Source organism: Erpetoichthys calabaricus, chromosome 2, assembly GCF_900747795.2.
Source record: "Erpetoichthys calabaricus chromosome 2, fErpCal1.3, whole genome shotgun sequence".
Classification (NCBI taxonomy): Eukaryota; Metazoa; Chordata; class Cladistia; order Polypteriformes; family Polypteridae; genus Erpetoichthys; species Erpetoichthys calabaricus.
In genome coordinates this window covers 247,099,226-247,117,234 of record NC_041395.2, presented here as the reverse complement: position 1 = coordinate 247,117,234, position 18,009 = coordinate 247,099,226, and positions in this window count along the sequence as shown.

The window sequence follows — 18,009 nt, the reverse complement described above, 5'->3', positions numbered from 1 at the left end:
ACCTTCTTCAATCAAAATGGATAAAATAAATTTATTATATTCACAAAGAAAACAAAAAATTATTTTTTAATTTTATTTATTTACATAACCAAATTACAAAACTTTTGATAAAATTAACACAATATTTTTAAAAAAATAAAGATTCAGGACAGAACAAAATTTGTTTGTGTGTAATGGTTGAACGCTTTGTGCCCTATCAGGCTTAATCAAAGTCTCATTAGCTTCAAGCACACTGAGAACGTAGAGATGGAGTAGGTAGAGGATCACTATGAGAGTGTAACAGCTGGTCGTGCATTGTGGTTGCGACAATAAAGGCGTGCACTGCTCAGTTGTGCGTTTACATATTAGTGGCATGGCGGTTTTCAAGCAGTGCGTCATTCTCTTTGTTACTTTACCTAGAACTGCGATTTTATTTCCAATAATTCATCTGTGATTGTAAAAGACAATATAAACACATTTCAATGTGCAAGTTGTTTACAAAATCATAAAAAGTAAAGGGAAATATCTATAAAGGTTTTACTAGTTTTCATGTTTTTATCAATTTTCTTTTTTCTTTTTAACCTGAAACAACCACGTCGTCAATTGGGACCCTTAGAAATCAGTGCCTGGAGCGGGTGCACAGTTCACACCACCCACGTATGGCTCTGGATTTAAGGCAAGAAAGACATCTACCAGTAGGACTCCAGTACTTACACTGGTAAAGTTAAGGTGAAAGGAGGAAGATAACATAATGCCATTAACAAAGCTTGCCACTTTGCAATTAGACAGGCAATGCAAAGATGACTTTTCAAAATGCAGCACTGAGGCAGGTGGAGAGATCAACGCTATTGGAAGAAATAGAAACAAAAAGATGAGATCAAACTATAATCTAGCATTGCAGGTAAGGAAGGACACATCTTATAAAAGTTGCAAAGCCACAAAAATGTACAAGAATGCAAGAATTCCTGAAATCAGATATGGTATTAGGTAAAACTAAGGAGCATAAATTCTTAGAAAGGGTGATACATTAATATCCGAGAAATGAGGTCATGTCATGATTATAAGACAACAGTAGAAAGGCAAGGAGAAAAGAGTCAAGATGGGGCAAGATAAAGAGACAGCAACAATAGGTCAGGAGCCAGTACACCAGCTTGGTTTATTTTATTAAGGAAAAGACAAACATTTTTCACATGGTGCAGACTTAATTGAAATATTATTGGTTGTATTCACCCTCTTCTATACACACTTTCTTAGTCATGTATTCCATTTGTGGTGAATTTAAGACCATCTTAGTGTAGCAGATTTAACAGAAGAGTGGCAAGTTGGCTTCTCTCCACACTTAGAATACTGCCAAGCAAGTGAAAGACAAGCACACCTATTTACGAGAGTTATCACAAACACACATGCAAAAGAGGGTCACAGAAGAGTAGGATTCACAACACAAAATCTGCATCCTGCTGGAACTCCCTAAACAAGCAACACTCCCCGTGTTTCTTTTCTACTGCTGGGGCTTGCCCACCTGCCCATCTTTCAAGTACCTCCACTGAGCAGTCAGTGAATGTTTGCCCCACATTCTCCTCAAGGCACCAGACTCATGGATTCTCTGGTCACCATGGCAGGTTACAAGCTTTATACCTTTAAGTACTAAGATGAGCACACTGGACCAAATAGCAGGAAAGGCAGAAAGTTATTACTGATTGGCACTAGCGTGTATGAAGATATCATGAATCATTATTTATGATTTTAAGATTTATTGGAATTCAACATTATGTAAGTTATGATGATTTGTAACAGTGTAATCTTGGGTGTTGATTTAATTGCATACTACTGTATACTATGACGTTCATTGCTAATCAAGTGATGTCATCATGTTGCCATTATGAAAAATGTGGCACATCTGGCAACCAATTTTTGTGTCTGCTATAACAGACAAAAGAAATTAATGACTGCACAGAAAATATATCTGACTTCTTTGTATTTTAAAGATTTTTACTCTAAAAATCCCTGGTCTTATTTTTAAAACATTGTCCTTCAAACTAAACAAATAACATCTTGGTTGTCATACTGACCTTCTGCCAGTCCTCCCTGGCCTTACTTTTAAAAAGGTACCACAGCTCAATGCTTCCCTGACAAGACTGAAAATGGTGCTACCAGGTAAACTAAATGTCGTCCAGCCTCGATCTCGATAACTGCTCTCACTCTGCATAAGAGGTGGCTAGTCTCAGTTTTGTTGCCAAGGGGGACTCCATTCTGTCATTACTGAGTTGTTAGTTTTTTACTGTCCCCATGCACTCACATTACCTTTCTAGTGTGCCCCTAAAGGATATGCTACTGGGACAACAGGGCACATTACTCACTGGTAGTCTTGGCCTTTCCACATTGGAAGGTAAAGGACCTCTCCTTTCACCAGTCTAGGTTTTAATGTTAGACGATTTCCTGCAGGGAATGGCTGTTCCTCGTGCTACCCAATTAACAACAACAACAATTAACCTGATACTTTATTCTAGCTAGGCCACTTCTGAGGCCCTAGGGCTGAATTAAAATGAGTTTCCTCCAAGATGAGCAATTGAAATCAGAAGCTTTAACAAAAGGAGTAAAGTGAGCTCTCCTTCAACTTGACTGAATAAGGATGGTTAAGTTTCATTCTCTGTGTATGGAGAAGGCCGCAAACTTTCATCCCAAAGGGAGAAAGCAACTGTTGATGACATGAAATGAGTAATATTACACTGGCAACAGTGGGGAAGTGAAGTACCATGAAAGCCACGTACAACACTATAAAGAGTGGAGACAGAATAAAAGAAGATAAGATGAACTTCCAAAGATGTCAACAAACTACCAAGCCATGTAGTTGAATTAGAAACCTTGACAACTTTTAAGAAGTATTGGGTTGAAATATTGGGACAGTTTAGCTATTAGCTAAACAAATGAGATTGATGGACTCAATGGTGTGCTCTCACTCGTCAGGTTTTGTTATGTTGTATCTTGTGAGCACGTGAGTCTCCTCTCTAGGTAGCTAAGTGGCATGGCTGGGTGTTAAAGAAGGATGTCCTGGTGCTAGACCCATAGAGGAGTGGAGAAGTGCAAAAGAGAATAACAGCAATAACTCAGGGTTATTATTTTGGAGGTGTACCCATTACTCAGACAAGGCGCAGTTGTAAGGCACCACCTACAGTATATAGCAACATTTTGAAGAAATGCTCTTTACCTTTGCTAGAAGCAGTAACAAACTGTTTGTGGGTACAAAGGATATCAAGGTGTATTGGCATGTCAACAGGTCTCTCAGGACTAAGGAGAAATTGGTTAATCATTTAAATATTCGGATTGAACAAGAATAACCAAAACCACAAAGAATGTGAATCTTAGCATGGTTGGACTTTCTGAAAATAAATTGTTTATGAAACAAGTATAGGCTATACTATATGTGAGCAAATACTGAAATGTTTGAAAAGAAAGGATGAAACAATAGTCACACATTGCTTTAATTGTTCTCCCTGATCTTCAAATTCTGCTTTAGGAGCTGTTATGTCGATTAAAAATGCTCATAAATTAAAATATACAAAGGAGAAATAAGCTGATTGAAGGATTGCACAAAATGAACTTGTGTTAATGTTCTTGTACTCATAATATCTAGCACCAGTAACGGCACACTGCACGATAACGTGCAGTGAATACACTTGAGTAGTATAATGAATGCGGCTTCTGTCAAAAAATGATTGATGAGTTAAGCCCCGCCCCTTTTGGAATGACGTCATAAACTCCAACGGCGGGTGGGGTGGGACACTCTTTTCAAAGAGTCTTTGGCCGCCCCCAAGCGGACAGGATTTGCCGGGCTATAAAACAACTTTTTCAATGACACTCCATCCTTGACAGTGAAAGAAATTAGGGTTAAGGTTTAAAAATCAAATGTTACTTTATTGGTCATTTTCAAAAACAATACTAAAATTCAGAGAGGTTTTACCAACCACTTCAAAACAATATTACAACTGAGCAGCCTGTGATATCACCGGGACGTTCTGTTCAGACACTTCATCTGATTTTCCATGTCATTTACCCCGTAAAACCCTAAAGGTCCATCAGACCTATCCGGTACATAAAAAATGTTGTTTAGAGAAAGCATCGGCTATTTACCGTATTTTTGAGTAAGAGGCTTCGTCCGTGTTATAAAAGTCTTGTACGTTGTACAATCGACTCCTTAATAAAATGTTCATTTTTCAGTTCGTCAGCAGCATTTCGTACAAAGGCATGAATCTGGTGAAACGGCCGAAAGATGTTGAAACAGTCCAGAGTCTTGATGACCAGGCTCCTGAGCCACGGTTTGCGGAAAACAGACAGCAGCTGCTGAACCGGTCAGTCTCAAACAGACACGTAGTCCGTGTCTGGCCGGATTGGTCTATTCAACATCCTTGACAGGTACTTTTAGGTACCGATCCATTATTATATCCGGCAGAGCCGCCATCCAAGTCTGGCCCAGCTTCAGAGCCTTTGGAAATGTTTCATCCAGGGGCCGTCAGTTTTTTCAAGGGTCATGCCCGCATAATCCGCATCCTTGGTTGATATTTTTCAAGAGGCCGGAGCCTCTACCAGGTTGTACACAGCATGGCCTGAATGGCTATCTCCTCAGCCCCTGCTAGGCTCCCCGAAACATCATTAGCAGGTACAAAAATGTCAGGTACTGCGCGGTTCTCCAGGAAACTATCCGACCCAGACATATCACCAGGGGCAGGTAACGGAGGCTCAGGCTCCTAGATCTGGTCAGTTGAAGACATAAGAAGGAACGGCCAAGAAGACTGGTCTGGAGGCTAGCTGTTAGGCGCAGAGTCCTCGGAGTCGGGCACGATAGCCTCACGTCAAAACAGGTCATCGTAGGGACCCGTCTGGCCTGTAGACCGTCATGCCTGATCAGGAGCATAGCCTTAGTGGTGCCGATTGTTAACCGTTCAAAACACGTCGTTGAAAAAGTTGTTTTATAGCCCGGCAAATCCTGTCCGCTTGGGGGCGGCCAAAGACTCTTTGAAAAGAGTGTCCCACCCCACCCGCCTGATTGGCCCTTCTTTGTGTCAAAAGCATTTTGAGGGATGTCGGTCCCACCCCCTGCTTGGTCCTGTTTTGAGTCAAGAGCGGTTTGATGGATTGTCTCTTATTCATGTTTGTGAAATGTACTTCTACATAAAAAAAAAACCTAAGGTCTCGGGAGTCTGGTCATTGTGAATTGTTAATACAGAAAAGAGAATACAGAACACACGCCGCACTTGTCCTATCTCTTCTGAAAAACACTAGTTGAATTTTGAACATCACGTACAATGGTTGGTTAACACTGTGGACACATGCCCCTTAAAGATTATAGAATCTTTTGCATTCTCCATTACAAGATCCGTAGCACCCGCAGAAAGTTTGGCAATGAAGTGGAGACCCCTTAGTTTGTCAGAATCATCTGGGTAGAGCCCAGGTCCATATTCTAAAATATCTTATATCTATTTAGTTAGCATGTCGGCACGGTTCATTTTCAATATATGGGGTATATTTCGCTGACCAGGGGTTTCTTGTCAAAAGGTTAAAATAAAACACAGATCCAAGATATCCCTAATCGAAACGGCAACATTTGTTATTAAGTGCAAATAAGTGGATAGTACTGGCGATCTTTGTTGGGCTGAATGGCCTGTTCTCGTCTAGAGTGTTCTAATGTATAGGTTTGTCTTGCATTCTCATTCTTAAAGCTGTATCAAACTATGGTTAATTTCAAAATTAATTAAACCTTATAAACAGCGCCCAGTGCTTGATAATATACTTAACACTAGTTGATATCATTAAATGGTACTTCTATGTTTTTATTTAGTTTTAATATTTTTAATATTACTTTTGCAATCTTTATTTAAAAATTAACTCTTTAAGACATCTTCAGACTATTCCAGACTGTTCACGTCAAAAAAGCTTATTATTTATTTCAAAAAGGTTTCTTTTCATGCTGGTTTTGTCCCCATATCAATGTTTTTTATACCTTATGACAATTTTTCAAATTGTAATAACTCCTTTATAACTCCACTTTTTCATGTTCTTCCTGACTCTGGAGGAACCCAAACCCAACTTTTAGTGCCGGATAAGGTCCTAACAATACCAGTCTAATGTTAATTAGCCTCATAGTCTCAGATGTTAAATAATGTTTTGCCCAACTCATTGCAAATCCGAGGAACGGGCTAAATAGATGACCGTTTAGCTAATAATATACTGCAAAACACGTAGGTTCAGTTGCAGTGTGCTGTGAGTTTGGGTTGATCCCCTGTTGATCCGTTCTTAATATGTTTTTTAATTTCTTATTGTTTGTAAATTTAGTTTTTTACTGTCTTGTATTTGTGATACTTGCTTGATGTGGATATGGGCGAGTCAATGTTTCATTTTGGAATAATAATAATAATAATGTCTAGCTTAAATCTGCCCTTGACCATGATCACCGCACAAACCCCGGGGCCTTTGACTCGTAATCAAGAAGAATGCAACCACTTCTTGACTCTTGGAATCACAGTTCAAACTTACATCCCCTTCACCCTGAATGCGACTCAAACAAAGGATGTTTTTATTTATTTATTTATTTTTTTTCACAAACAGATGGGGGAAAAAGCCGTTTTCAAGGCTAGATGTCCTATGTAACTTGGACTACCTAAAAGAAAGAAAAAACCTCACAGTTTTAGTAAACTTGTAATCCTTGTGCTAACACATATCTTCTTCTATAATAAGCTAACGTAGCTGTTCGTTTGTCTGTTCAGGATCTTACATCACCTGCAGCTCGCAAACCTATTGATTTGAAATTTGTTACACATATACTACGTGACGGCTACTATCCGCTTTCGGGTGATGATTTTATTACTCTTTTTTATTTTATTGTTGAATCAACTCTCGGCACCGCGCAGCAGGGCGGCCGTGCTGCGCATGCGTGAGAAGCAGGGGGCCTCTAGGGTGGAGAAGAAAAAAAAAAGAGCTGCTCAGGAAGCAGCAAACCCCTCATCCTCTGAGCAAACGAATGCTACACGTCCAGAGAAAGAGGAGAAATAATATGAATGCTCAAGTCAAGTGTATTCACTGCACGTTATCGTGCAGTACGCCGTTACTGGTAATAGATATTATGTAACTATTCACTAAAACATTTTCCTTCCTGATTTGCCTAACATGTCCAAAATAAGCCTGATCAGCCCTGTAGTGTATAGGCTTATATAACGTACTACAGCCATTCTTATTTTTCAGGGGCTTATAACTGCGATAAAATGGAAGGCTATTACCAAGCAGTAAGAGAATTTCTAAAACTTTGTATTATACAAAGCACCCTGAGTATCAAAGTGCTCATAGCCTGATGATGAAAATGCTGTTTTAAGTTAAAACCTGAACAAGATAACTGTTTTCTATTCAACATATAAAACGTTTAGTAAATAAATACAATTTATAACAAAAATGGAACACCGATGGACAGCTGAATAACCGAGCAAATCTACTTTAACTTGAAGTGAAGCAGAGTGTTTTACAAATCATCCCCTACACAGTGATTCCCAAACTGTGGGGCTGTCCCCCTAGGGGGAGGGGGCGCGACGTAACAAAAAGAAAACAAGAATCGAAAATATGAAAAATACATCTATTGAAACCATAACAAATTAACTCAAACTACATTCTGATGCTAGAAAAATAAATATAGAGTTAGATAAATGTCGCTAAAAGTTAAGTAGGTATAATAAAACGTGCCTCTATGTTATATCATTACTTAAAAAGAACAAATTGGTATTAGGGGCTCCTTTCAAAAAAAAGAAAAACGTTAGGGGGACACGATTACGTATTTGCGACCCAAGTTTTCATAACACAGTTTTAAAGGTTGAGAAATCTACAAAGAGGAAGCCCCCAATTGCCTTGGTGAAATGGATCCAAAGCTGACATATTGATTGAATTGGTAAATTCAGAGCTTTTAAAAAGTGAGTAGTCTGGATTTTTACACCATATGATTAAGTTACTGTCACAGAAACAAGGACTGCTGAAACTTATAAAATGTAGGTATAACAGTTAAAAACCTAAAGAGAATAATGATTGGGGTGTAAGCAAAATGTTCTGATCCACCAAAATAAGGTTTACTGAACAATGCACAAGATGGAAAAAGGAGGTACCAGATTAAAAAACATAGTGAAATCCTGACTAGTACCGTGTTAATATATTGGATACTCTGTGCCTGATAAAGTATCTTAAAACATATCCCAGTAACACACGCACTCAACCCTCTGCTGAAGATGGCTCGTTGCACCGTTTAAAAACTCTGCGATAGAAAATTACCGTTAAAAACCCTTTTAAATCAGAAGGGAGGGTTTTCTCGGCCCCCTATTAAACGCGTCCATTCCTTTCATTACTAGTTTAATAGGATCACGGGTATAAATATGAATACACTCGCAAGCAAACTTTTTAAAATCTAAAGACTTAAATAAAAACAGACAGCCTGATCTCAGAGCCCCCGTGTATTAAGATATAAATTCTTGGGTCCGTGTTCAGGGTTCAGTCAATCTGTCTCCAGCCGGCTGTCCAAATGAGAATTTTTATAAAGCATAAATGTTTCGTTATCAGACTTTTAAAACAGGCGGCTCCGTACAAAAAACAACCGAGTACATAGTTCAGAATACTGACGTCTTATGTCCGAGCTATTACACACACCCGGCCTGCTCTTTTAAACCAGGCCTGAATATTCTCAGAGGAGAGAACCTGTTTGAATTTCAGACGCCGAGACAAAACTTAACTGATTGTAAAGCCCGTTTCGGTAAGAGAAAAAAAACTAATATTGCTTCAGTCCTATGAACATTAATCGTCGTACACGTAGATAGAGAGATAGAAATATAAAATGCTACAATTTATATACACACGAGCGCGCTCACGCTCCTACACATGCGCTGTGTGTAAATTAACATGCTGATAATTCCTGCACACTGCAAACAAATATTTTTAAAATGGAATTACCGGAGAATCAACTTGGAAAATATTAAGTATAAAATATAAGGATTCATCCCTCCGTTTTAAAACATGCTCGTTTAACACTTATAATAATCCTGAACGGTTCTTACCGTTATATTGACTGTCGGTGCTCTGTGCAGATGGCCGGACACCGAAAAGTCCTGTATTTTTTAAAAAAGGTCCTTCGTTATGCATAGATTTATTTTAGCAAATGTGTGGCCTCACTTTAAGTGTGTTTCAAACTGAACCTTATGTTAAAGTAATTATGTGTGAACATCTTTTGTGTCGGTATAAGGATTGATCAGTCCTAATAGCTACACCCCCACCCCCCTTAGCTTCAGGATGTCAGAGCTGATGACCGTGAACATCCGTGTATTGTTCGGGTTGAAAAGTCAACTTTGTAAGCATTCGAAATCTTTTAATATCACAAGGTGAGACCATTTTTACAATGCCCCCGAACGGTCTGAGCCTTGCTGAGGTGCTTAAGACAATTTCACTTGGCTGGGATTTAGCTCCTGATACCTCTGTGCACCGCATGGTGTCCCGGGGCCTCACAGACCTTCTGTCAGTTTCCTGGGGCTGAAATGATTTTTTTTTTTTTTTTTTAGACTCGTCTTGACAATCAACTATTGCCTATCTGTCCGAAGACCTCATCCGCTCTACGGAAGCGTCTGTGGGGCGTATCGGCACCTTTGAACGAAAAATCCCAATATTTAAAAGTCAGCTTTTTTTGTACGCCTTCGAAATCTTTTAATATCACAAAGTGAGCCCATTTTCACACTGCCCCGAACGATCTGATACGAGGCTATCCATCAATGTCCCGCAGCCTTGTGGTCTGTCAGTTTCCAGGGCCTGCTCTCTGCGTGCACGCGCAGCGGTCTGCTCCAAGAGGCTCTGTGTGTAGACGAAGAGAACCGGTCAGCTTGTATTTGGAAACTACAGAGAGCCGGACAGCACCCTGCGGGTTGAAGTAAAGGCTTTTTCAGCTTAGAGACGGTCTGTGAAGAAATCATTTACTTAGATAAAGGAATAGATATTTTAAATCATAGAGTTTCTTGCCCAAAGCACTAGAGACAGGAATGATCCCCAAGAGGCATGGATGGTAGGGGCCCTTCCTTAACATGTTGGGTTGCGTGTGCGTGTGTGTGTGTGTGTGTGTGGAGGCGATCTCTCCTCGGGCTACAGGCAGAGGCCTCCTGCTCCGAGACAGAGAGCCGGACAGCACCCGGCTGGGGTGAAGTAATGGCTTTTTCAGCTTAGAGAGCGTCTGTGAGTTGAAGAAAATCATTTTGACTTAAATAAAAGGTTAGATATTTTAAATAATAAAGTTTCTTACCCAAAGCACTAGAGTCAGGAATGGCTATAAGGCAGAATGAACAGGCTGAAACATTTGTGTGGTTGTCTCTCCTCGGGGAGAAATGATCAAGGACTGGCCTGGGGCTGGACTCAGAGTCAAAATGACTATGATGGCCATCCGTTGTGTGTGTGTGTGTGTGTGTGTGTGTGTGTGTGTGTGGGCGGTCTCTTCCTCTAGGGGTGGGGAATCGGAAGGGGGCGTCCTCAGGGTTAACCGACTGTGGGCAGGAAACTCTAAGTCAGAAGACCTGCGACCACCAAGAGGTGCGGACAGCAGGGTCTGCTACAGACTTGCCTGAACTTGTCCTCGGTAGAGGTGGGGGCGGGTTCAAGGAGGGGGCACCCATCCATCAAATAAAGTCTTGGCCATTTCCCGGGGTAAAAACAGGATGGGAGGGTTCAAGGAAGGGACAGATGTTTCCTGGGATAAAAACAGGATGGGTGGGTTCAAGGAAGGACCGGACATCCACCAAACGGATCTTGGCCGTTTCCTGGGGTAAAAACAGGAAGGGCAAAGGTCACGGAAGGACCGGACTTCCGGCCGGGAAAACCGGAAGGGGGTTGGAGTTTATGACGTCATTCCAAAAGGGGCGGGGCTTAACTCATCAATCATTTTTTGACAGAAGCCGCATTCATTATACTACTCACTTGACTTGAGCATTCATAGTTTTCATACTCTTTCTCTGTACATTTAGCATTTGTTTGCTCAGAGGTTGATGTGCTTGCTGCTTCATGAGCAGCTCTTCTTTTCCCTACTCTAGTGGCCCGTTTCTTCTCTTCTTTCGTCTGCATCTTTTCATGTTAAAATTGATTAAGCCAGTGTTTGTGTTGCAATTACTTAGTACGTTTTCCTTAATTTTTCACTTAAGCTGGCACTTAAGTCTTCAATCCACCTCATGAATGATTTAAGATATGAAGAGTTAGGGGAAGTGACGGCGAAGGTGGTAGGGATGAGAACGGTGCCCGTACGCATACACTGCACAGCCACCCTGCTGGCAGGGGGGTTGCATTGAACCCGTCTAGCAAGGGTGTCTCTGTTTAAACACTACATGAGACTATAAGCCATTCTCCGCAGGAAAGCCATAAACTGCCTAGCTGGTATGAAGCAGGACCTGGAAGAGTGCAATGTGCCAATTTATGATTGGCTATTCTGTACCATGATGCCCCTTTGGTTTAGCCGTGCCAAAACAATATAGGATAAACCAAAGGGGATGCCTACATCCATGGGTGAAGGATTTGTGATAGGGATGGTATAAGTGGGTCACTCCGCCTTTATTTTTCTCTTTCTTTAGATAGATAGATAGATAGATAGATAGATAGATAGATAGATAGATAGATAGATAGATAGATAGATAGATAGATAGATACTTTATTAATACTTTATGTTTCACCCCTCTCTGTTGCCATTTCTCCAAGACAAAGACAACTCTTTCTAAGCAGCCATATTGAGTCAGGCATGCGCCCTATTTCAGTACTCCATTCAAAATTCATGTGGTATCAAAGACCAAACTAGACTGAAGCTAAGCTGAGAGCTGCTTATGGATGCAAGATGCACTGCTAGTTAGAATGTAACGGTATTTTTGTCACACTCATTTTACTTTGCTTATAATTTGGACATATTATTATTATCAAAAATACATAATTAAATGTGCAGCTTCTTCTCCTGCATGTTCTTCCACTCTATCTAATTGCCTGCAGTTATAGATAAAGAAGGAAAGGGGGTAGGAAGCGCTGAAGTGAAGTACCTGGCCACAGAGTGGTAAGTGTGTGGTATTTGAGGCGTTTTGGTAAAGTCTACATAATAAAGAGTATTAACAGAAAAATAGGGTCACCTAGGACTCTACACAACAAAACAGCAACAAATCACATTCAACAATCATGATTTGAGAGCCTGCTATTTGCTTTAATAAGTAGTGCAATGGGCTACTGTATTTACATTGAGGAGAGTAATAGGGAAGTATTTGCAGCTGACATTGCAAAAAGGCAGAAGAATTTAGATAGATAGATAGATAGATAGATAGATAGATAGATAGATAGATAGATAGATAGATAGATAGATAGATAGATAGATAGATAGATACTTTATTAATCCCGATTAATTTAATCCCATTTGCTGATGTAACGTGCTACTCAAAAAAATGGAACACACTGTAATTTCATTTTGAACAGGAATGAGAATCCTCTTCAGTTTTAAATAGGATTAAGCTCAAAACACCACATGAGTCACATTTTCAGACTTTCTTGACCTCATGTAACTAATCAACTTCTGCTCTCATAAATTAGAGGGACTTTTCTAATTTGAAGATTTAGCCCTGTTCATTTTGAACTTCATTTCTATGAATTCAATTTAAGCATGATTACAGGCATTCCAATTTATTGTTACAAACCAAACCTTAGACAATGAGGAGAAGAGCAGATGTAGTTTTTTTAATGAAATAACTTTTCTTTTCTTTTTTTGCTTATCTTAAGCCACATACATGTCTGTGGAGTCCCTAGAGTAAAACTGGCATAGACACAAAGAAAACGTTCCAGCTCCATACAGACATGAACCAGCCGAGGGATTCACATCCAGGGTGCATACATGAGGCAGTAGTACTAACCAATATAATTTATTATGATAATAATAACCTAAGGAAATAATGTACAAACATTTCTCTTGCAATCCATTACAGCACACCTTATTTGATTATTTACAAAGAGCCAAGTTTACACAACACAGGTAGGTCATGCAGCTTTCTACAGGCCACCTAGCGAGACAAGGATGGGCCTTAACCAGCAATCTTATACATTAGAGTTCACCGCCTCAGCCTGTGTGCCACAGTTAAACAAAGTGTTAGTCTATAATTATAATATTAGTAGATAGAACCAAGAAAATATTCTGCATTCATGTATAAAAATGAATTAACAGGTGATTTAAGATACAACGATTTAACACAGAGATAAAGAACACAAGTGATTCACCGTAAACTAAAAGTGCACTTGCACTCTTACAGCTTTGTGGACAATAGACGCTACTTATATAACAAACAAGCAAACTTCACTTTAACATCAGAATTTTATTAACACCCACTTAGAACTACTGAATAAAAAGCTTTAATAAGCTGTTAGAATAAAAGAATACAGGCTAATTGATGATATTCTACTATCATGTGAATATTAAAAGGCTGGACTGTATTAAGGTATTTTTCCCAATTATAAGCTATTATAGCTATTATAGCAATAATTAAAGCTGCTGAATTTAGTGTCTATTCTATTGTATTAATATAATAAGTAGGAAAAATATATTTAACATTTATGCAGATGTTCCAGTAGTTATTTTTAATTTGTACAAAACTGAAAAATACATTATGTAGATATGCTATCTGTTTTTTGTAACAAAAATCACAAGAATATTTCATACATTTTTTATGCCTGCATAATGGCTCCCTGTGACAGTCAAGTCAGTACTTTTCTTTCTTTTTAATTTTCTTGCTTTTTAGCCATTCCAGTGTGTGCTCAGATTCAAGTGTGTGTGTATATTTATTTACTTACTTAATCTACCTATTTATGCATTTATTTATTTAAAGAGTTTCTATCTATCTATCTATCTATCTATCTATCTATCTATCTATCTATCTATCTATCTATCTATCTATCTATCTATTTTCTGATCCCACTTTTCAAAGCCACAGGCAGGATGAACCTAACATGGCACAAAAATTTCACATCATAAATCCATCTATTTTTAACATGTTTTTCCATTAGTGTTTATGTAGGGCATTCCGTCAGCATCAGGTTCAAGGCAGACATTTTAAATCGGGGATACTTAGATTTTGTGAATATATTTTTTCAATTTGTAGTGTGTAGAGGAAATTATGCTAATCTCTGCAGATACAGGAGCTAGAGAGGAAGGAAAAAACAGTGAAATGGATGTTGGGTCGTCGTAAAACACACTCATTCATACAGCCACACTCAGTCCCAGCTAGAATCTCTAAATAACGTACCACCCATGTCTTAGAGATGTGAAAGGAGTACTCAAAAATGACAAACTACAGACAGTGATATAACTAGAAGTAAATTCAGGTCCCTGAAGCAGTAATCCCTGAACTATGACACCACCCAAATTTATATCGGGTAATATTCATTTATCAGTTGGTTGTGTTACTACCCTATGATAAAATTGTGTTATGTATTAATAAAAAATATTTTAAAAAATTACACTATTAGCCCCAGCAGAGCAAGTTATGCACACATGCCATAAGGACTGGGGTTTGGAAGCTCAGAGAACAAATTGCTAATACACAGACATGATGCACAGAGAATAAATATATACACAAATATAAATTCTCTTAGAAAAGGCTCCATTTATTAGGATTTATAACTTTCTGTATCTTAACTTGGTCTTTGAAATGTTGTATTTATTGTATTTTTGATTGGACTGTGTTTTATATATTGTAGTGTAATTTTTATAGCATTGTGTTTCTGATTGCTTGATTATAACTCTTTTTTTGCAATATTTCAAAACTAAATAAAATAAAAATGATAATCTTTTGGGGGAAAAAAACAAAACACTATTTGTAGCAACAATCCAAAGAGCAAACCTTCATCCATTTCCAGGATTATGTGATTGCCAGTCTTTACAAAAGTGAATACAAGGGAAAAAAAATGCCAAGTTCTGGAAGGGGACACACTAGTGTCAAAAAAGTGACACCATACATACTGTGTATTAAGACTGTGCAAATATGCCAAAGAAAGGAAAAGTGCTCAGATATAAACTCAAGGCAGTAAGACTACTTAATACTGTATGACTGCTCTCCAAGTGTGCATTAGTTCAAAATTTTCAATTAAAAAGATGTTTTTGGAAAAAAAAAGAAATAGAAAAATATATAGTCTGATAAAGTTGTCAGACAGGTGTACAATGGTTTGAGTGCAAAATCAGCAATTCCCCTTTTAACTGACAGCGTTGAAAACAAAGAGTCCAGCACACAGTAAAAATTTGCCTGTGCCATAATGGTGACGTGCCTTTTTAACACTAAGCCAAAAGTAACAACTGTGAGGTCCGTCTCTCTCTATGCTTCTCCAGGGTTAACAGATGACCTCTTGGCATCACTCTTCTGCTTTTAGGGGCCTCCGCCCTAGGAGGGCGGGACCAATGCCACCCTTTGGGGGTGTGGCTATGCCTCCTCGCCTGGTGACTGATCACGCCCCCACTCACCCCAAGTTGGTATTTTCTGACTTACCACCCGGAAATATCCCAATGCACACATTCCACTCCTTTATGGCAGAGGAAACAAATCAGTCATTATTTTAAATTTCATATTAATAAAATACAAAACCTTTTTAGTCTGCTTTATATTTTGGCTTGATTTTACTATCTCTTCTGTATACTGAATCTCAGAATCGCAATTCTTCTTTCCCACATTGCATCTATTTATCATACTACATAGTCTTTCACAAAAGTCCAAAAAATACTTCACTGTAAGTTAATATTATGGCTTCTTAAATTATCATTAGTTATTAATGCTATTTGCTTTTTTAATGTTTTCAGAAGTGTTATATTACAGTTCTTTTTTCTGACTGTCCAAGCACAAAAAATGTCTCCATGGTCACTGATGTGAGACTCATGAGCAGCTTTGCTGTGTTCATCAATGCCAGTCAGACATTCATCTTCCCAGTTTGTTCTTGATCACACTGTAACTGATATGTTTCTTAGGAATTTACATCTAGTTTGTCTCAATTAAACATCAAATGAGCCATAACATTTTTTTGCATTTAAAATGAATGACAGGAGGAAGATAACTGAGCTGCAATAGCTACTTCTGAATCCTGAAAATTGGGTTTCGATTGTTCACACTTCGGTAGTCAATTTATGGGTTTGACGTGGGTCAGCAACCATTATGATAATGAGAAAGCACCAGTTTTCAAGCACTTTGATATGAAAATTAAATACATAATGGAAGTAAGGTCAAAATCATTTTGATTATTACACACTTACAATTTAAATACTGCATCTAAAAGAAATGAATATTTGACTTTTAAGAAAACTTTTTTTAATTAAATGATAAAACTATCAGTTGATGCATGGTGTAAAAATAAAGTTTAATATTATGTAGCAGCAGAACCACAGCCCACCCTTTATCGATCACAACACCTCCAGCTATTGCTTTTCTTACATTCATTTACTCTTTCCCATAACGATTTCGTAAGCAACTCTCATCACTTTAATTTATCTTTGAACTTAACTGATGTGTAAAAGCCTTCATTTAAGTAAATTCAGAAAGTGTTTGAAAATGGTGGAGGCTTTGGTGGTCTGAAAGCAAGCATCACTTTATTAAAAAGTACAGGACTTCAAAGATGGATGTCTTTGTGGATTTACCCGGTAAGAATTAATGCACTGTCCACTGACGAAAATAATAATTCTTGATGCTTGCCTACGGAGTAGTCAATGGCTCAGCATCTGTGTATGTGTATGGAGACCCTGGTGAGGAGCTATGCTTCTTCTCACCTGCTTAGGTCTGCCAGCGAACAGCGCCTGGTAATGCCACCCCTGCATGGTATTAAATCTCAACCCAGACTACTTTCATACTTATCTAGCTCCCAGTTGGTGGAACAAGATACCCACCTCCATCTGATCTGCTGACTCCCTCAATGTGATGAAAAAGCAACTGAAAACCCTTCTGGACTGTGAATATTTGTCAAATTGTTAAATTCATGTTTTTGTTATGCTAGCTCTTCACTTGTGGTGATCACCTTTTGTAAGCTGTACTGCTACACTTGTTGAAAACAATCCCTGGGCTGATGCTACTCAATTATATTGACTTCCTTTGTAAGTCACTCTTTATAAAAACATCTGCTAAGCAAATAAGTGTAAATGTATAATAAGTTACAATAATGGACTTTAATGTGAGAATATGTTTGACAATATACTTTTCATTATTTGAATGCTAGGAGTATGGACCAATAGTTGCCAGTGTTCAAGTAATGAAAACACTAGATCTTTAAACATCATTGCTTATTATCTGCAGGTATTTTGTAACTAATATGGGGCAGTTATTGTGGAAACTCTGAGTAAGGTTAACCAAATTCTGCAATGATCTATGGATGTGTTCTATGGATGTATACTGTTTTAATCACATCCCTACGTGTAGGACAGTTTTGTTGTCAGTAAATACAGTAAATGTCAACCTGTATTTGTTGTCAATTCAACAGTATGTTCTCATATGAAAGTGATGGGCACATTGTTATCTTTAATAAGATAATTGAAGGCCACAGTCTGCCATCTTTTGAAAGAGCGCGCACATGTTACTTTTGGAGTGAGATGATCGCTCATACTGTATAAAAATATATTGATTGGCAATCTGCCATCTTTGCTGCCCACATATCAATATCATTATTGGTTTAAAAAACATATTGGTTGGTCACAAGAAAAGGGTGTAAAGTGGGTTGCGAGTTCATAAGAAAGCACCTTTCATAAGATATTTACTGCCTTGCGGTAATTACTGTTGACATGCATGTTGGGCAGTCCCAATGGGAGTGAATGTGGCTGTTTGATTGTGTATTACCTGCATATCAGATCAGAGAAGACCAAAATCTAAAAAAAATCTTATTTCCAGTCCTAAACAATAATGATCAATTAAGAAAGGAAAAAGTAAAAGTATTTTTGAAAAGATCAGAGACAATCCAAAACAGGAAAATAAAGGAGAAAATACAAATCCAAGGCAAATGCTTATT